The sequence below is a fragment of the Pan paniscus genome, chromosome 10, assembly GCF_029289425.2.
Source record: "Pan paniscus chromosome 10, NHGRI_mPanPan1-v2.0_pri, whole genome shotgun sequence".
Classification (NCBI taxonomy): Eukaryota; Metazoa; Chordata; class Mammalia; order Primates; family Hominidae; genus Pan; species Pan paniscus.
In genome coordinates, this window is record NC_073259.2 from 47,889,149 (window position 1) to 47,911,038 (window position 21,890).

Below are 21,890 nucleotides of genomic sequence, written 5' to 3' on the forward strand. Positions count from 1 at the left end.
AGGAAGGTAATCTTTAGGTGATTGGGGTTCTGAATTTTCCAGATAATTTGCATAAATTAGAAAACTGTTAAATGAGGTATGTTACTTTTTAAATACAGACTGAGGTTTCTTTTTTCCTTTAAAAATGACATTCAATAGGCACTTACTCTTGATGTTTTAAACTTGTAATTTATTCATACAAGATTCCAAAAATAGTTACAGTTCCAAATATTGCTATTCATTTGATTTATGCATATAGCCTACTAAACTTTAAAAATTTAGCTAAATGTATATTTGATATTTCATATTTTTTCAATTCTTCCTCCTCTAAGGACTTGAAATTTAAAAAAAAATAAAAGAATTAAAGGTATTTAACTGTAAAAATATTCTATTTACTCATTTATTCATTCAACAAATATTTATTGAGCTTCTGTTATGTGCTATGTGCTGGGAAACCATTAAGAACATGGCATCTACCTTTGTGAAACTTGCAGATTACTGGGGAAGACAGCGTCTGAATAATTTCAATGTAGGGTAACACATAAGCTAGTTTGGGTTTCAGAAATGGCCTTCTGTGAAAGTAATTTCTAATCTGTAGTAGAGACATTAGGTGCCCAGAAGTGGATGGAGGGAGTCCAGTTAGGAGACTCTTGTGGAAGGCTAAGAAAAGGTTACAAAGTGGACTGCAGGGTGAAAATATTGGAACTTCTGTTTAGGTTACTAGGTTGATGGTGGCCCCCTTCAGCCTGTACATCAGATGGCTCCCTGTCACTTACAGTACTCAAGGTGTCTTGAAAAAGACACAAAGGAATACAGTCGTGCCCTCACTGATTTGTTCTCTTTGGCAGATTTCAATGTATTACAGTTCCGTGTGCTTAGTTGAGGGAATTTATAAATTATATTATCTAGTTTAGTGTGTCTTCCCAAATAGACAAGTAGAGTTAAAAGATTCCTCTAAACTTCAGATTTAAAAAATAATAATAACATGAGCATAAAGAAAGAAGAAAAAGTAGAACTGACACTTCCAGTCCTAATAAGAGCTCTTTTGTCAGCCACAATGTCAGGTATAGCAATGGCCCTCTAACTGTGGAAAAGAATCTGTCAAAACAAATTCAGAATTATGAAGTAGGTTTCATGGGTTCACATTCATAATGATTAAGGATGACCTTCATTTAAGTGTACATTTGCAGACTAGCAATGAAAAATAAGTAAATCTCTGTAAATTAGTGAATGGGATTGAGAAATGAATGGCTTGATTTGGGAAGTATAGCCAATAGGACACTGCCTCCATTGGGTCTCTGTGAGGTCCCTTTTCAGCTATGACAGCCATTACATGAAAGAATCAAAATAAGCCAGAGTTGGAAGTAGACTTGTGAATTGCTGTATCAGAGAGTATTAAACTAAGATTTAAAAAAAGATATAGTATAGTGAAGCAAATTTCTCTAACATGATAATATCTTAGTGACAATTAGGAATATATGTTTAGTAATATAATAAAGTATTGTTATCAAATCAAAAATGTAAAATCTTACCATTTGGATTTTTAATTTTTTGTGAATGCTTTTAATGTATATAATAAATAGGACAGTAATACATATATATTATTGTCAAATACATACATGTACATATTATGTTGGGGAGGTATAATGATGTGGTATAGTTTTAATAAGATGTGTTATCAGTGCCCTTTGAGGGAAACTTCCCCCACAGTGAGCTGTTGGAGGCCCATGCCAGTGAAGGTCGTGAGGATGGAGGAAAGGGAACAGATGTCAGAAATATTTAGGAGATGAAGTGATAGGACTCGTGATATTCCTCTAAAAATGTACGCTGGATCATGTCCATCACCTGCTCCTTATTAAAATCCTTAGCATAAACAGAATAGAGTCCAAACAAGGGTCACGTCCTCAGGGAAGTCTTCCTTGATTCCCAGTTCAGAACATGGTCTTCTGTTTCTCTCACAAGAGTCATGCTCCTTTCTGCAGAGCACTTATCTCCACCTGTAACTTGTACATTCACTGGCAAGATCATTTGAGTAATATTGGTCTCTCACTCTAACTCCAAGCTTCACGAAAGACTAGCAGAAGGCCTGGCACTTAGTAAATGTTACTCAAAAGAGGGAATTAATTAGATGTGAAGAGTGAAGGGGATGAGCCAAAATACCCCCATCCTTCTAGCTTGAGCAACTATGCCCGTAGTGGTGCCATTTCCCAATATGGTGTTTATGGGAAAAGAAGAGGGTTTGAGTTGTGAAAAAAAAAAAACAAAAAAACAATGATTTCAATTTTAGACATGTTACATTTGAATCAAAAACTTTGAACATTTTATTTTAAGAACATACAAATATGTGTATAAATAACTATAAATATATATCAACAGAAGACTATCAATTCTAAATCTCATTAAATACCCCTTTTGGGATTATGAAATAGCTTCATATGCCTAAAATATAACCAAATAAAGAGCCCTTCAAAATAAGGAACACTGAATATTATGTGGTGTTTCTTATTTTAAGAACAATCATGGGCCAGGCGCAGTGGCTCATGCCTGTAATCCCAGCACTTTGGGAGGCCAAGGCGGGTGGATCACCTGAGGTCAGGAGTTCGAGACCAGCCTGACCAATATGGTGAAATCCCCGTCTCTACTAAAATTACAAAAATTAGCCAGGTGTGGTGGTGTACTCCTGTAGTCCCAGCTACTCGGGAGGCTGAGGCAGGAGAAACACTCGAACCCAGGAGGCAGAGGTTGCAGTGAGCCGAGATCGCACCACTGCACTCCAGCCTGGGCAACAGAGTGAGACTCTGTCTAAAAAAAAAAAAAAAACCATGTAGAATGGAAGCTTATTTTAGTAAAGCATCTTACTCTACTGAAGTAATAAATAGAATTCTTCCTAAATACTGCCAGCGGAAAAAAAATTTTTTTTAATGCTTCTTCCCAAAAGGTACCTTTTCTTTTCTTTTTCTTTCTTTCTCTTTTTTTTTTTTTTTTTGAGACGGAATTTTGCTCTTGTTGCTCAAGCTGGAGTGCAATGGCATGATCTCGGCTCACTGCCACCTCCACCTCCTGAGTTTAAGCGATTCTCCTGCCTCAGCCTCCCAAGTAGCTGGCATTACAGGCATGTGCCACCACACCTGGCTAATTTTGTATTTTTAGTAGAGAAAGGGTTTCTCCATGTTGGTCAGGCTGGTCTTGAACTCCCTACCTCAGGTGATCCGCCCGCCTCAGCCTCCCAAAGTGCTGGGATTACAGGAGTAAGCCACCGCGCCTGGCCTCCCAAAAGGTACCTTTTCAACAGAAAAGACAAAAACCATGTTTTTGCCTAGCAAGATCTCAGTATAACACAGCGCCCCCTAAGAGTATGCCTTGAACATCCTGGGATGATCCAGCCCTGGTCCTTACCTGAGAGGTCATACTATGCATTTGTGACTTGTTTCAGATATTCCTGTCTTCTGATCTTGTTTTCTCATTTGCATCCTCACTTTGCTTGATGCCTTTCATCACTTTCCTATCGACTTTGTTTCTCTTTGTCTTGGATGAAGATCCTTTTTCCAGCTGTATCACCTTTGGATGTCCACTTATAAATGAGAAAGTAAGGATTATCACACAGGATCAGAACTAAGGAACAGTCAGCCCTGTATCCTGTTTCTCAAAGTATCTCTAAGGGCTTATGGAAGTGTTACAGCTGCCCTCAAGTCTACTCAAATGCATATTTAATTTGGACTGTAAATTTATGGATTTATGTTATACTTGCTTTGGAGAAACATTTTAAACATGCTGTTTACCTTTACTTGACTCATTCCAAAGCCTGTGCTTGTAGATCCTGTGTTATTAGGAAACTACTTTGTGCATAATTTTTAGGGTATAGAGTCCCAGAAGTGACACCGATGGTATCTAAATTCTTCCTACTTATTGCCAAACTGATTTCCAGTAATAATAATTATTAATGACTGAATACTTAAGATATATTGTTAATAATTTTTAATGCTTTACATGTATTAACATATATATTTCACAAAGCCTTATGAAGTAGGTATTATTGTCTATTTCCATTTTAAATATGAAGAAACTGAAGCACAGAGAAGTTAAGTAACTTGCCCAATGTCACAAAGCTAACAGGCTGTAAGAGCCAAGATTAGAACTCAGCAAATTTGGCCCCAGAGCCCACATTCTTAACCCCTAAATTTGCTACCTCACAAAAAGTGGTACCAATTTATATTGCCACCATTAGTAAATACAAATGCTATTCTCCATTTTGGAACACTTCCACTATTTTTTTTTTTTTTTTTTTTTTTGGGATGGAGTTTCACTTTTGCTGCCCAGGCTGGAGTGCAATGGCGTGATCTTGGCTCATCGCAACCTCTGCCTCCTGGGTTCAATCGATTCTCCTGCCTCAGCCTCCTAAGTAGCTGGGATTACAGGCATGCACCACTACATCCAGCTAATTTTGTATTTTTTTAGTAGAGACAGGGTTTCTCCATGTTGGTCAGGCTGGTCTCAAACTCCAGACCTCAGGTGATCCGCCCGCCTCAGCCTCCCAAAGTGCTGGGATTACGGGGATGAGCCACCGCGCCTGGCCCACTTCTACTTCTTAATTAACACATTCTTATAGGTTCAAAACTTATCTTTCTCACCTTAAAGTTAAGATTGAGAGTTGAATTGGAGGCCTAACTCTTCTTTAATACCTTCTCTCTCCTCATTCCCACTGTTGGAGAAATGGGAGTGGAGGTGTGGGCTTAACAGCTGTTTCAGCATGAAGTGAACATAATAGAATATTTTGTGCCTATAAACTTGGACTTTGAAACTTAATTGCCCCATTTTTATTTCTGCAAAGTGTGCAAAATAATAACAGGTACCATTTATTGGACACTTATTATATACCAAGCATTGTGCTTAGGTATTCTGTAGGCATTGAGTCATTTGATCACCAGATGGATATCTGTATTAGTCCATTCTTGCATTGCTTTATAAATCACCCAGTCTCAGAAACACCTGAGACTGGGTGATTTATAAAGTAAAGAGGTTTAATTGACTCACAGATTGGCAGGCTGTACAGGAAACATGGGAGCATCTGCTTCTGGGGAGGCCTCAGGGAGCTTTTACTCGTAGCAGAAGCCAAAGCAGGAGCAGGCACTTCACATGGTGAAAGCAGGAGCCAGAGAGTGAGAACAACCAGATCTCTGGAGAACTCACTCACTATCATGAGGAAAGCACACAAGGGGATGGTGCTAAACCATACATCAGAAATCTGCCCCCATGATCCAATCACCTCCCACCGGGCCCTACTCCAACATTAGGAATTACATTTCGATATGAGATTTGGGTGGGGACACACGTCCAAACTATGTCCATATCATTTCCCCCATTTTGCAACAAGCTAGGGAGTTGCACTCACAGTTGACCTGCAGAATGTTGCATATCAGACAAGTTAGACATTAAACTTCCAGGACTGATTATTTGGTCCTGGGTCTTTAGTTAACTTGAACAAATGTCACAGTATTGCCATACAGTTGCAATTCCTAATAAACTCCACTCCCAGCTCCCCTAACAGATAAAAAATAAATAAGTGACCTTACAAATATGACTCAGGCCAAAATCAGAGACAGCAGACATTTTTAAAGCATCTTGGGTCAGGAATGGTGGTTCAGGCCTGTAATCCTAGTATTTTTGGGAGGCCGAGGCAGGAGCGTGGCTTGAGGCCAAGAGGTTGAGATCAGACTAGACAACAAAGTGAGAATCTGTTTCTACAATAATAACCACCAGGCATAGTGGCACGCACCTGTAGTCCCAGCTACTCAGAAAGCTGAGGCGGGAAGATCCCTGATTCCATTTGAGGCTGCAGCGAGCTATTATGATTGAACCACTGCACTCCAACCTGGGCAACAGAATGAGACCTTGTCTCTAAAATTAATTAACTAATAAGATAATAAAAGATAGTTTTGTTCTGGGATTTTAATTTAACTTCAGTTTAGAATCAGTGGGGGTATTTGACCTCTTGCAAGAACCAATTTTCAATCTGGTGAGGTAGAATGTTCATTTCAATGATGGAAGAGGTAACAATTGCCCCTGACACAGTGCTACCCACCAAGGAATGTTAGGGCACACAGTGCCATGTATCTGCAGAAGGCTGACCAACACAATTTGGGAGCTCTTTTAATTGCAAATGTGCTTTTTCCTGTGGCTGCTTTACTAATTTCTAGCGTCAAAATATTGTCATCTATGGATGAGATTCAAAGAACATCAAGGATGATAAAAAGGGTTAATCAGGCAAAGAAATGTGAAAGTCAAGGAAAACCAATAATCTTAAAGACCATTTGTTGTTTAGGGTAGACCCTATAAATAGGAACAAAAGACTGCAGAATAAACAATTTATTTTCTAGTGAGATTGGATTTGTTCATCTAACAGCTGCAGTGTTTTCTGTTACAAGTAGGAGATATGCAGGACACTTTTTCTGAGATAATCTCACCAGCTGACTTTCCTACTTTTTCATCATCGTTAAAAATCAGATTTTCCACTGATAGTCCTTCACAGATTTTTAAAAAACACTGTATTCAGAAAATAGTTTTGATCTTATTACCCAAAAATTCTTATACAAGAAGACTGCTGGTATCAAACCAGATGTATTTGGAAAGCTTTGAAAACCAGTGCAGGAAAACACATATTCTCTGTAAGCGCACAGCTGGTAGTGGCCCCTTCTGCAGCTGTCCTACTGGGCAACCCAGGTAGGGAGCAAGTGCAACCCGGGTGAGTACAGGGTGAAACTGGGATGAGAGCAGATGTGGCTTAAGCTCAGGCTGAATCCTCTTTGGGGTATAATTGATTTTTCTTCACAAAGCTGCCCCACCTTCCTGGAACCATACAAAAACAAGCTATGGGGGCTACAAGAAAACTCTCAGGTGACCTAAAGCTACCCAATTCTACTTTCATAGTACAAATTCCTTCCCTGGCGTCACTTTCAGAGCAGATACAGAATTTTCTCAGTTCCATAGGGCAGTCTGCAGTCAAACCTGGTAATGTGTCCTGAATACCTTAATAACATTGGAAATCTGTTCAAATGGGAAAGGTCCACAAATAACATTAGATACTATCAACAAGTCTCTTGGACCTCACAACCCTATTACTGAGAAAACTAACTCCCTGGACTCTACTGAAATAGGGCAGTGGTTCCTATTCAGAGACAGAGTGGCCCGAGACCCCTTCCACCCACTAACCCTCCAAAGATGGTTATTCCAGAATCAGGGAACAATTTTAGATCCAGCCACAGAAAACTGGCTGACCAGTCAGCTCTGGATGCAAGATTTGGATGTGCCACTTAGGGCTGTGTGGACTTGGGATAAATTCCCTAACCTTTGAGTCAGGGATTAGGATAGGCTGCCCTATCAGGAATGTCATGAGAATTAAACGAGAGACCATCTGTGAAGTGTTTAACCTGCTGTTTGTCTCTCAGTAAGCACACAGTGAATAGAGGAATCATCTAGACATCCCTGGCCTCAATTTGAGAAAACAGCAGCCTCCATGTTGATGTTTACTCTGGTTCTAGGTTGTCAACTAAAATCCAGAGAAGGGGTGAAGATCCTTCTAACTCTAGGCCCAAGAATGTCTGACTGCAAATGGTTGTAGCACCACTGTGAAGACTGAGCACGGATTTTGAATTCAGACCTGAAAGGGAATCGCTTCCCCTTCACTAATTACTGTCTTGGGTGAACATGGCCAATTCAACTTTGTACTTGTTTTCTTAAAGAGGATAATACCCAACTGAGGGATTGAAAGCTTTAAATGAGATATTTACATGTAAAGTCCTTAGCACAATAGCTGCCATATCATAGGAGCTCAGTTCATAACTATTGATTCCAATTCAAAAAGTGCTAAATAACTGCAGTCGTTTTGATATACAGAAACTAGCAAGTAAGTTAAAATTGGAACCAAAAGACAAGCTTGGTTCAGATAATCTCCAAACAGCGATGAATACACATTCTGCCTTTAATAAGGTAAATATTCCAACAGGCCTATTAAGCTATGGCTCACAGTTCATCTACTTTACCTATTCAGATTTCTTACCTTATTGATAAGAATTATTTGTGCCAGGCAAGGTGCACACTACTTAAAATCATTAATTTCACAATAAATTAGCTTCCTCTAGTAAGATAGAAAGAACCAACTTTTTGATGACCTATAGAATATTGCTATGTTGTGTGTACTCTTCTCCCCTTTTTCACAAATTTAGAAAACAGGATTAGGACAAAAGTAAAGCAGATGAGGGAAGCAGTAAGTGTCAGAGGAAGAAATTGAATGCAGGTCTGTCTGAGCTAGGCTGCCCATGTGTTTGCCCTTTTTGTTTGCTCTGAACTTTCTGTTTTTCAGTATTTCTCAAGAGCATGCCTTCTAAATAGGATTCTCAGGAAGCCACTGTTGAACTAATAAAGGCCATTTACTGCCATTCGAAGGGAATAAGAAGTTTAGTCCGTGTTGAGTTTCAAATTTGGTTATCATCTTGCTTTTCCAGTGGTGATGAAAAAGCAAAATTCACCCAAATACAATGACTACTGTCTACTTGAAACGCTCCAGGTAGTTAATTTTTGAATTATGATTCACCTTCCCTTTCCTGTTTTGATGAACCATGAACAGGAGACTGAACCTTCCCTATCAATAAAAAGCTCGCGTTTCCACCCTGCAAATTCGCGCTATGACAGTCTAATTGGCTGAGGCGCAGGTGGGATTTCCTGTCGCCATTTTAAGACACAACTCCTCTGCAAGCAAGTGCCCAGCCAGTGAAAGGGGGCTGTGTCTGAAACAAAGAGTAAGCGGGAAAAAAGGGAACCAGGCCCAGTTGCCCCTGCTCCCCTCCATGCCGCTCCCTCGTCCCCCGGACTTGGAGCGCCCCAGCTCCGTTAACCTGGACGCACCAGGTCCTTCAGTCGGGACCACGTGGGGTCTCCAGGCCCTCCAAGAGCTGGCCCCCGCCTCTTTGCGCCTAGGCCGGTGCTTTCTCGGCGCTCAGCAAATCCTTCTGGTTCACCTCACACCCAGTCCCCAAAGCAGAGCTCCACAGGGCAGATCTCAGGAAGGGCTGACCAGGTCTGCGGGTGCTGGATCCGGAAGAGGGGAGGTGCCTCCCGCTTCAGGTTAGGGACAAAGGGTTTCTAAAGGTGCCCGAGCTCCCCGCCGCCCCTGCCACTTCGGTCCCCTTCCCGCCAACCCGGGCCATCTGCAGGCTGTGCCCAGGGCCAGCCCTCCGCTCCAACGCTGCCCGTAGTCCCAGGCGCTGCCCGCTGCTCTCCGGGCTGCGCTCGGACCTGCCACTCCCGCGGCCATCCTCATGCTGCGCCCTTCCCACAATGCAACTCCCTCGCTCCTTCGGCCCCGGCGGGGCTCTGGCGTACCCAAAATGCAGGCCCCAGCGGAACGCACAGCCCTCCTGTCCTCCGCCGGTGCCCCTTTAGCCGCCCCACCCCCATCCCTAAGGGCTCTCATTCTCCAGCTGCAGCCGCAGCTGGGTTCCGAACACGCCGCCGGGCCCCGGGAGGGAGAGGGGCAGGTGCCAGGGCGGCGCGCAGCCTCTGCTCCCGGTGCCAGCTTCAGTGCGCCGGGCACACGCGCGCCCCGCAACCCCTCCCTCACCCTTTCCCCGTTGCTCAATCTCCGCCAGCCGCGGTCGCTGCACCGTCAGAGAGCTGCAAGAGGGAGGCAGCAAGGCGCGGCCACCAGCAGTGACACCATGTGACCGGCACGGCTCACTGACACGCAGCTTTGGTTAAAGAGCGGGCGCACAGGAGGGGAGGAGACCGCGCGCGGGACGGGGAGGAATGGCCTGTCCGCGTTAAACCATCACAAGCCATGGTTGCGGAAGGGCCACGCGTCCCCCAGTAGGAGAATGACTCCGATTCGTGACCCTCAGCGCCGGTGCATGTCGATGTAAGTGCGAGGCCGGCGAGCAGAGTGTGAGTGGGGGTTGGTGGTGAGGGGAGATTCTGATGCAATCGGCCCGGAAAGGAGGAGAGCTAGGCGAGCGCGGACTGGGGCAGCCACGCCACTCCGCCTGAAGGTCGCCAGGAGCCTCCGCCCTTCACCTTCCTCGGAAATCCGCCAGGCCACGCCAAGCTCCCTGCCCAGCCCTCACTGACGGGGGCCACATTTTCCCGGCCTCCGCAGCCAGACCGTGACACAAAGGACATCAAACTGCCGAGGGTAAAAACCCCGGAAGGGCGGACACCTCCACATCGCCTTTTGCCACCTTTCCCTTTATTTCCGGAGGTAAGGTGATTATCCGTTCCCGGGGAGGGCTGGGCGAGCGGCAAGGGGAGATTTAGATGTCGGAGGAGGAGGTAACGTAGAAATCATCTCTGCGGGCGTGAAAGCAGAGAGAGCTCGGCTGTGCCCGATGCTTTCGGATGTTGCTTTTAGGAGAGGAAAAGTCCAGGTCTCCTGTGCTTCCCGAACGCACGCGGCAGCGGGAGGAAGCGCCAGGGCCCCCGAGTTCATCTTTGCGTGGGCTGTGGCTTACTTTTTGGTTTGTTTTCCTGTGACTTTGGTGTGTTTTCCTGTGGCTGTGGCAGAGTGTGGTACCAGATCTGGTTCCGTTTTTACGAGAGCCAGGAACCACGCACGTCTGGAGGGAGAGCGCAGCTGACCCGAGGGCGCGACCGTGTTCTGGGAGTGTTTGAATCCCCGGCCTTTGGTGAAAATTTCCTGTGTCCGCAAGGCCCAGAGGAGATCGTGTGATGTCCGGGGGGTGCTGCGTGCGACCGGCTGGGTAGCGGCCGCGGACCACCAGTAAACCGGGGCATGTTTGCCGTCCTTCCTGGTGCTCTGCCCCTCTGTAACGCGGGGAAGTAGGAGGGCGCGGGGAGAAATTACTAAAGGATGCTTGCAGTGACTCACTGTCCTTTCCTGCCCTGAAGAGGATTTTCTAAAATGCAGATGGTGGCAGGGGACAGGGGTAGTGTTTTTTCGAGAGCCGGGATGTGCTGGAACCAGCGAACAAAAGGCCACCTCTTGCGCGGTCTTGGGCGCAGACTGCTCTCGCTTCCAGTCCCACCTCCTCCCCAACCCCCGGCACCTAGTTCGCGTCCCTAAACGTTGCCACAGAGGCCTTTAAACGCGTGGGTCGGTGCCGGGAGGAGAGCGCATCTTCGCCCTTGTGCGAGCCCCTTGCCCCCTAAATTATCCACCTCCCGGCGCATGGGGCTCCCCAGCACCCACTGGGACCCAGTAGGTTACCCGGCTGCCTGGGCACCGTTTGCCTGCCAAATCGCCCGCCTGAGGTTTGTGCTGAACTGTAGTCAGAGAAGGCATAAGTGCATATGGCAGCAAAAGGAATTTCGCGGTACCCGCGTCACGCCGCTCCCAGTGCCTTTCACAGGCTGCCCTGGGCTGGGGAAGGTGGTGCTACAATTCGGAGTCCTTTGTCTTGCTCTGCGGCGCGGACCCGGGGTTTGTACAAACCCTCGTTCTCTGTTAGAAACCTAACTGCCGCCAGGATCACGTACTTTCTCGGACGAATCCGCGGTGACGTGTGTAGCAAAAGTGAAAAAAGACGCCTCTGCTAGAAAACGGTATTTATTTGCGTTTGGAAGGGGTTTTGACCTCTCTGCAGTGGGTTTTTACATTTTTCAATATAAGGGGGAGGAGGAAAATAAATTTATGGTTTGCAGAATGCAGGGCCCAGCGAGGGTGTAATTTGTCACCTTGATAAAAGAAACTGTGCAGCAACTCGTGCTTTTTCTGACGTCAGAAGGACAACGGAAATAAAACCTGAGCTCGGTGCATGGCTGGCCTCGTTGTCAAATGTCTCATGCCAATTTGGTACTCCCTAAATCTTGCAAAACAGCCAATTCCGGGGTACTGACCTGGTGTGGACCCCCTGGATTTTGGTTCGACCCCAGCCTCAAAATGGCCTTTCTCTTGAGAGTCACTCGAGTTCTCAGTATGTCGCTGTAAGCAATTGGAAACTGGAATAGTTTGGTTTGAGGTCTTAATCTTGAAGTTTATTCGCTTTTTAAAAAAATGTGGCCAATAAACATTTTCTACAGAGGGCTTACTCTGCGACTGGCAGCAACTAAGAAGATTTGTTTCACCTTCTATGAAGCTTCCGTTCTCAGGGGGAAATAGACTATATAAATGTAGGCATATACATTTCAGGTATTCTTAGTGCAATGAAGAAATAAAACAGGATCATGTGATGGGGGAGGATGCTTGAAATAGAGTGACTCACCGGGAGGGGCGGTGTGAGGGTATAACATTTGTCCTCAGACCCGAATGATGAAAAGGGATCAGCTATTTCCATAATTGAGGGAAGAAGGCCAGCGGAAGGAACAGGAAGAAGGAACAGCAAGTACTTATTGCACTCTTCTTTGACTGTAATATAATTGAACAGATAGATGAATAGATTTTAAAGGTGTTTTGGATCTTTAAACCTATATGTATGTTGTTTATGTATATTTTTTATGATGCTTCATGAATTAAGGCCATTTAATGAAAGGAGCACCATGTTTCTGACATCTGACTATTGCTACTCTTTTCTTTACTCTGGGTGATGCTTGTGGACAAAAACCGATTTTACTCATTGTTCCTCTAATGTCCAGCACATAGTACCTGCTTAATAAATACTTGTTGGATTGAGACCTTGAGACCTTGATCAGGCCATCTTGTTCATCTCTTTGTGATATTATTGGCCATCCCTTCCGTTCTATATCTCATCTGTTCCCCTTCTCCTAAGTTTGAAAATGAGAGTCTTTTTCTTCTCTGCTTCTCCTTCTCTTACTGCCCTTCCCACTTTGAGCAGTGACCAGGCCCTTGAAAATACCCCTCACACTTGTCCTCTTGTCTCCATTTCCACTGCCCAAGTTCAGGTCCCTGTCACCTTACCTAGACTTGGAGACATATGAAACAGATATAGAGGTGCCTTGAACAACCTAGGGGCAGTGGGAGTGGGCGGTGGAGAAAAATGCAAGCACAACATATGGTTAAGAGTGAAACAGCCAGTTACTGAGGTGGAACAGCTTTCCTGTTGGTCTCCTCCATATCAAGTTATGCTCCCCTAATTAAATCTCCATTCTTTCATGAGGTTTATATTTCTAAAACTCAGTTCACATTTTGTTAAAGGACCTTGCTTTTAAAAACCTCTGAGGGTTTCCATTGCACACAAATACAGTCTACATTCCTTAGCCATACACTTAGGACCCTTCACAATCTGCCTTCTCATCTCTTTCCAATTTTTTCTCTTGATATTTTCTTTCTCACAGTTCACCCTATTCCCTCCCTATCACTTTTCTGCTTCAATATCTGTGTGGATTGGATTCCAGTCCAGAATGCCTACTGAAATCCTGTGTACTTGTGATGGCCTATCCCTGATGCCACTTTTCCACCTCTTGGGAGAAGTGTTCACTGATCACCTCACTGGCATTTTCATAAGTATTTGTTTATCCTTCATATTTTGGACTGTTGTTACTCCAGGTGATGGAAGGTGGTGAATAGGGGCTTAGGCTCTGAGTCAAATATAAATATCAGGCCTCAGCTTACTCACCCAGGAATCTTGGGCAAGGTGTTTGGCATCTCTAAGCCTCAGTTTTTTTCTTTTGCTAAATGGGAATGATGATGCTGGTGGTAGTGTTGGTGGTACCCACTTTACTGAGTGATGGTAAAGATTTAATTAAGATAATGAATGTGAAGTATTTGGTATAGTGTTAGCATTCCATATGTATTGAATTAAACATATCTACCAGAGGAGGGAGAGAAAGTTGATCAGTAAAGTTCCCTTTACCTCTGAAATTCTGTGACTATGTAATCTTTTAAAAATACTTTTCTGAAAATATATCTTGATGGAAACTGCCTGGATCTTTTTAGTCTCTGGGAGAATATACACCTATGAAAGGTGGTGAGGAGGTAGGAGAAGTATGTGCGCAGAAGTACTTTGAAGAATGTGTGACAGACTTCGAAAAAGACATCTTGTATGCAAAGGCACACAGAGTAATATAATGGACTGTGGAGACTCAGAAGCCAGAGGTTGGAAGGGAGGATGCCAGATAAAAAGCTACATATTGGTTACAATGTATACTACTCAGATGACAAGTGCACTAAAGTCTCAGATTTCATCACTTTCAATTCATTTATATAACCACCAAAAATCACTGATACCCCAAAATCTATTGAAATAAAAAAATTTTAAGTAAAATTAAAAGATTAACTTCAATAACGTAAAAAAAGACACTGACCCTAGATTTAAAATAAGATTTTAAATTTAAAAATATTGTTGTACTTATTTCTGAAAATTGATCACATTTGTTTTCTAGTGATAACCTTACTAATAACAGAGGAGTTCCCCTAACCATGTTACCTTCCCAGTCACTGAATTCCTCTACTATTAGTAAGTAACTCTGTTTCAAGTGAGGTTACAATGTGTCTTTGGCAATAACTAGCTGGGTACCCTTGAGCAACTCATTTCACATTTTTATGCTTCATTTTCTCATCTGTCCAATGCTAATAATAGTATCAGTGCTGCGTACCTCAGAGTTGTGAAGATACAACGAGAGCAGAGCTGAGAAAGTCCTTGAACAAGTTTAAAAAAACTATTCAAGATGATAGTCATCTGGCATTAAGCATGCTGCTAATCTTCAGGGTCAGGTGATGGTTTTAGATTAGTGAGTCTCAGAGCAGACTTCACATTAGACTCATCTAGGGTGTTTTAAAAGCTGTCAGTGCCAAGACTTCATCTCCAGAGATTCAGATTTAGTTGGCCTGGGATGGAGCCCAAATATGGGAGCTTAGAAAATATCAGGGGTGATTTTGATATGCATTGGTTTAGATTTAAAGCAAGGAAAACAAAACAAACATCAGAAATTAAATGAGGACCTCCATATGTTGCTTGACAAAGTCTTAGTCTTAGTAGTGTGAAATTATGAGCTTGACTGACTTTTACTAAACCAACCATTTGTTGACATCATGGAGCCACAGCGTCAAGTTACAGTTTATAACCTGAATTTTCCCAGGCATAGATGCCTGTCCAGTGATACAGCCAGAGCCACATGAAGATTTAATGTGTAGATCTCAGTTTCCATCTCTTAGGAATGGCGAAGGTTGGAAAAGAAAGCGACAATGGAAAGGAAAAAGAAAGGGATAGGCTATGGACCAAGGTATAGAAGAAAGAGGCTCTGAGCAGGAGACAGACAGGGCAGAGCACAGAGAAAACACTGTTTAATTTATTGAACCGGTTTTGTTTAGGTTGCAAACTGGTGGCTAGAGAGCCAAATTAAGCTTGTGGGCATATTTTATGTGACTTACGCTTTCTTTTAAAATTATTTGAAATTAGTTGCCAACTCTTAAATATCAGAATTTCACTTAGAATTTTGATTTCTGGCATTTATTGAAAAACATAAAAATAAAAAGACCAGGCTCATTCCTGCCACTAGTTGGAGGGAAATAGATGGGACATGTGTTCTCTAGTTCCTTATGCCCAGTCTGCTTTGCCCATTTATCTTACCTACCTGAGCACTAGCTTCTTTTGTTTTAACTTTTATTCTAAATCTGGGGATCTTAACATTGGCTGCACATAAGAATGTTCTCCTCTGGAGAGCATTTAAAATAACCATGCTTGGATCCTGTCCTATACCAATTAAGTCAGAGACTGTTGTGTGTGTAGTGTCCCCTTATCACTTTTATTTTTTTAAAGCTCCCCAGTTTGTTCCAATGTCCTGTTAGAACTGAGGCCTATTGGCCTACAAAGGCAACTATTCAAGAGATTTGTCTACAAGTCCACCTTCTTATCTTTGGAAGTGATTCATTAAGAAATAGTGTATAGAATCATTAATTCAGAGAACTGGGAGAGGTCTTTGAAAGAGCAGCCATTAATCCAATCTTCTTATTTTAAGGTGAGGAGACAGAGACCCAGAGAGGAGAAAGGAATTGTTCTGAGACTGTAACCATCATCTGGTATTGAATTATATAGTGTCTTTTATTACATTTTCTCTTTTCAAATAAAAGTCTATTTTTAAGATTTCTTTTTATAAATGATCCTCTTTATATGCACCACTTTGTGATGCTTTAAAGTTCTTATTATTTCTGTTTTTCCTTGAGTATTTTGTTAGGAGTCATAACTTAGCTAGGGCTTAAAAACAAACACACAAAACTGTATCCATCGTTTTTAGTACAATAGCAATCCTTGATCAGAAATATCTTTAGAACAAAAAACATATATGCAAATAAAGAGATTTTTCTCAAGGGCTGAAATATTCCAGGCTGTTTTCAACTGCATGAGTTTTTAGTAATTATTTAAATCCACTAATTTTCAATTGATGAGAAATGTTTTTAATTTTGTTGGTATTCACACTACTCATATACACTCACTGTTCTAATTAATTAAGATTCAATTCTTTTGGTGTTTTTTTTTTTAAATGTAATATACAGTCTGTCCTCCTATATCCAGTTATAGGTTGACTTCATTAACTTTAGAGTTTATTTTTTCTGTCTTAAATAAATTGGAATTGTTTCAAAATTTCTGATATAGACAGGTTAGTTACCAGCATCATAAGCCAGTCATGTTGATAACAGACATTTAAAAGATCATATGGGAACTTGAAGACAAGAGGAATTATGGAGCGATTAAGAGCAGGTTTTGGGATCCTGTTAAGATAGGATGCAATGGGCAATTTGTCCAAGTAAGTTAGCGGTTCATCTCCATGCCCCACAAAGAGGGGGTCCATACTCATCCCCTGTGAGCTTCTGTAACACAGGGCTTCTTGCCCTTCACACTACTGACATTTGGGGCCAGACAACTCTTTGTTGTGTATGGCTGTCCTGTGCATTGTATGATGTTTAGCAGCATCCCTGGTCTTTCTCAACTAGATGTCTGCAGCACCCCCTCACTTATTGCAACCCAAAATGTCTCCAGGCATTGCCAAATACCTCCTGGGGGCAGGGAGAGGGACATAATTGTCCCCAGTTGAGAACCACTTCTTTAATACAACTCCTTCTCTGGACTTTTAGAAATCATGCCAAGAATTCTTAAACATTCCAGGCATAGTGGCTGGGACAGTAATGATAAATACCTTCCGTTTATATAGTTCTTTACAATACTAAATGCATTTTTACATAAATCCCACATGCCCAGATCAAATGTAAAGGAGATCAGGTGGTAAACTTAATGAAAACTATGAGGTAGGGCTATCCACATTGCTTCATGTTCCCATTTTTGTTTTGTTTTCCATGGGAAGATGGTGTTCGTGATGCTCACTGAATATATTGTCTGCAGGCAGGTGATCATAGCTTTCTTTTTAAATTTAGTCCTCATTTTTATTGTTAACATGTGTTTACTGTCACCATATACTAGACCTTTGAGATGTATGGTCCTTGTCCCCAAGGAATTGAAATTGTAAATAAAAAGATTACTGAAATATGAGTGCCCTTGCTATAAGCCAGTGAGTAATCTACACAAAACTGCTGTAAGAATTCATCACAGGTAAACAGTCAAGCAGGTTCTCAACTGGGACAATTATGTCCCTCTCCCTGCCCCCAGGAGGTATTTGGCAATGCCTGGGTTGGTCATTGGAGAAAGTCATCACAGAAGAGTTGGCTTGAATTTTTTAAAAAAGCAAGCAAGCTGGGCTTTGAAAGAAAGGTCATACTTAAGTTAGCATAGGCTTCATGGGAAGGTGGAGAGGGTGTGTCCAGGACCAGGGGGATGGTGTGAACAAAGCAGAAAACTGCATAAGAGTAGACCCATTGCAGGAATGGAAAGTTAGAAGGAATGTAGTGGGAGCATAAATTAAAGAGAAAGCTGTCCGAGGTTCTAGAGATTAGACCTCATCCTGTAGAGGGAACAGTTATGATTGGCAAGGCAGAAAGAGGAATGTGCAAGACTGTCTTTTCAGGAAGAATCTGCCTCTATAGGTGGGAGAGGGCAAGAAGCAGGAGGTAGCGTGGCGGAGAGTGACTGTGGCAAAGTTCAGGCTGTGAAACTGTAAGGAATAAGGGAAAGGAAAAGGATTTTGTGAAGGAATGTTGGCAGGACTTGGCAACTGATTAGATATGAGGTTGTATGAAAGCCATACCCAAGTTTCAAGTCTAAGTGACAAGGAGAAGGTGCATTATATCTTTAACAGAAATAGAATGCTGGCATGTGAGGTCAGGTGATGCGTTCTGCTTTAGGCATGTGGAATGTGAGGTAATGATAAACATCCTAATGGAGCAGTCCAGAAGGCAGCAGGAGTCTGAAAAGAATTTATGGAAATGTTTCTGAGAAGGAAAGAACCTGAGAGATAACCTCTCTTTCATGCCCTCTCATTTTACAGATGAAGAAACATGTGACATGTTAAGTGGCATGATCATGATCAAGTTGTATTTATGAGGGAGATCCTATTTCATAACGCAAAGGAATTCTAGTTTTATAAAGTGAAAAAGACTGGGAAGAAAGATCTGAAAGATGCCTTTGTAGAATGAAACTTGACACTACAGCCCTGAAGCCCTAAAAAGGAAAGAATTTGGAATATGTGGAGCAAGAAGAGTCGAGGCCCAAAGAGCTACTTCTACACAGAAAGTTGGGAGGAGGAGGGATCTGGCAGAGGAGACCAAGAAGGTCTTGGGAGGATGCAGTGTGGAGTTATTTGGGAGAAGTCAGAAAACAGGAACAATGGTCACAATAATTTACAAAACCCGGGCCAGACGCTGTTCTAAGTGCTGCACATGGACCAAGTCATGGAATCTTTATGACTGTATCAGATGGGTATTGCTTTAAGTCCATTTTACAGATGAGGAAACTAAGGCAAAGAGAAGTTAACCTTCTTTCCTGGGGCTACACAGCTTCTAAGTGGTGGAGCCAGAATTTCCTAATCAGGCATGATTTCAGGGGAGTGGTGGCAGGAGCAAGTAGTTTAGAGACTGCTAGCAGTAAAGAGAGGGGTGTGGTGATAGCTCAAGGTTCTAGACAGATTTATGTTCTAGATAAAGAGCTCTGAGGATGATGGATGTCAAGAAGGGAAGGCAGAGAGAGGAAGTAGAGAAACAAGGTCCTAGCAGAAGAGCCAGGACCTTAAGCACAGGTTAAACCGTTAGTCTTGGGCAAGAAGAGAGTAAAACCACTTATTTTTCTGAGACCACTTACTAGCTTCCCAGGTTTTTCACTACCAAAGGCCATTTTTATTATTCCCCACCTTCCAAAAGCCCCAGATTTTCAAAGATTTTGATGATCGGCTTTAATTTTTTATTTTAATTAAAGTATAAATTATATGCAATGCAGCGTCCAGATATTAAGTATACTATTTAATGAGTTTTGAGTGTTGACTTTAATATATTAATTCATTTCCCATTTTTATTACTCAAAGGTATATAAAATTGCCAATCAAATTTAGGATTATCACATCAAGTTAATGAAGTCTTGCTAACAGTATGGATACCTCACCATTTAGTTAACCTGTTTAGCCTGTTTGAGGCCTTTTGAAATATAGATCCATGTTAGTTCTTAGATCCTTATCACTATCATCTATGAACCCTGAGGATCCAAGAACCCCAAGTGGGTAAACAGACACAGTCAGTTATGGGACTAGCTGGCCCGGAATTATAGAACCATTGTTGACCTTAGGCTTAACACTTTCTCCGCTTTAAAAATTATATGTATTTAAGGTGTGCAACGTGATGTTTTGGTATACATATGCGTGGTAAAATGGTTACTAGAGTCAAGAAAATTAATATATCCATCATCTCACGTGGTCACTTCTTTTTTGTGGCAAGAGCACCTAGAATCCACTCTTTTAGCAAAAATCCCATATATATAATACAATATTACAGGTTGAGCATCCCTAATCCAAAAATCCAAAACCCTGGCTGGGCACAGTGGCTCACGCCTGTAATCCCAGCACTTTGGGAGGTTGAGTTAGGTGGATCATCTGAGGTTAGGAGTTCAAGACCAGCCTGGCCAACATAGTGAAACCCCATCTCCACTGAAAATACAAAAATTAGCTGGGCATGGTGGCATGTGCCTGTAATTCCAGGTACTCGGGAGGCCGAAGCAGGAGATTCTCTTGAATCTGGGAGGCGGAGGTTGCAGTGAGCAGAGATCTCATCACTACACTCCAGCCTGGGTGACAGAGTGAGATTTCATCTCAATAAATAAATAAATAAACACATTTTAAAAAGTCCAAAACCCACAATGTTCCAAAACTTAAAACTCTGAGCACTGACGCGATGCCCAAGTAGAACATTTTACATCTAACCTCCTGTGATAGGTCACAGTGAAAATGCAGTGAAAACTTTGTCTTATGCACAAAATTATTTAAAATTTTATGTAAAATTGCCTTTAGGGTATGTTTGTAAGGTGTATATGAAACAAATGAATTTCAAGTTTGCACTTGGGTCTCGTCCCCAGGATATCTCATAATATGTATGCAAATATTCCAAAATCCAAAAAATCAAAAATCTGAACTACTTCTGTCAGAGGCATGTGAACCAGAGCAACTCCATCTTAAATAGGAGCTGAGTAAAATGAGGCTGAGAGCCACTGAGCTGCGTTTCCAGATGGTTAAAGCATTCTAAGTCACAGAATGAGATAGGAGGTTAGCACAAAGTACAGGTTGTAAAGACCTTAATGATAAAACAGGTTGCAGTAAAGAAGATGGCTAAAACCCACCAAAACCAAGATGATGATGAGAGTGACCTCTGGTCGTCCTCACTGCTACACTCCCACCAGCACCATGACAGCTTACAAATGCCATGGCAATGTCAGGAACCCTATATGGTCTAAAAATGGGAAGCATGAATAATTCACCCCTTGTTTAGCAAATCATCAAGAAATAATCATAATCAGCAACCAGCAGCCCTCGAAGCTGCTCTGTCTATGGAGTAGCCATTTTGCTTTACTCTATGGACTCACCCTGAATTCTTTCTTGTGCGAGATCTAAGAACCCCCTCTTCTGGGGTCTGGATTGGGACCCTTTTCCTGTAACATCTTTCTGGCAACCACGAAGGGGCTATAGTGCAGAAACCCGCAGTAAGTGTTGGGGTCTTGTAACATCTTTCTGGCGACTGTGGAAGCGACTATTGTGAGGAAACCCCTGATCCAAAGGCTAGCTTTGGGTAAGCGGTGGGGTCCTGTGACATCTTTCTGGCCACCGCAGAAGCAACTAGTGAGGAAACCCCCAACTCAAAAGCTAACTTTGAGTAAGTGGTGGGGTCTGGTAACATTTTTCTGCCAAACCCGGAAGGTTCAATACTGAAGAAGCCTCCCAACCCAAAGGCAATAGATTGATCAGCCGACTTGGGGTAAGTGGTGGGGTACCTGGGTAAAGAATGGGATTGGGTTAGAGGCCCAACTTAGGAGAGTTAGAGTTTCTCCTAAGACAGAGAGGGTTAAAGCCTCCTCTTGATAAAAGACAAGGACACCCAAATGGGTTAGAGGCCCAAATTAGGAGTGTTAGAAATCCTTCCAAGATTTAGGGGGTTAGAAGTCCCTCTCAGTAAAGTCCTTCTCATAAAATCCCTCCTGGCTAAGAATGGGCTTGTTACTACAGCCTGTTAACTGCTATTCTCTTTGGATTAATCTGCCTGGCAGTCTCTGCTGATGGCTGTGGGTGACAGGATTAGGCATGTACAGAATCTTGGGACACGGAATGCTTTTTCCTCCCTAAAAGGGGAAACTTGAGAGCTGATGGGACTGCTGGAAAAGATCACTTCTTGACTGACAAGTGGCCGCCTGAACTTTTCGGTGGTGCTGCAATGGGTGGGTCTTTTTCTGGCCTCCCTGAGCATTTCGCCTTCTCCACCCTGCCACAGGCAATGCTTTTCTCTCTCTCCTTTCCCTTTATTATCTTTTCTATTACTCAGGGCGACCATCTTACCCAGAGACCACATGTTGAAACTCTTGGTTGGAGGTTGGATTAACAATGATGGGGGCAAGTTTGAGCCTTGCCAGTTTGATATTGGGTGTTAAGCACAG

The 21,890-nt window shown here is 42.7% G+C and overlaps 1 protein-coding gene across 11 annotated transcripts in view; it reads left to right on the plus strand.

Moving 5' to 3' along the window:
• Positions 1-6,787: 6,787 nt before the first annotated feature.
• Positions 6,788-21,890, plus strand: part of SLC38A1 (solute carrier family 38 member 1) — an 88,882-nt gene continuing 73,779 nt past the window's right edge. For 4 of the 11 annotated variants that reach the window (XM_003825760.6, XM_063593081.1, XM_063593083.1 and 1 more), the window contains exon 1: positions 6,788-10,225. The gene's annotated coding sequence lies outside the window, so the exon portion shown is untranslated. Of the gene's footprint in view, positions 11,527-12,233; positions 12,306-21,890 lie in introns of those variants that run through there. The other 7 variants (XM_003825759.6, XM_063593077.1, XM_034935988.3 and 4 more) reach the window with 6 other exon arrangements.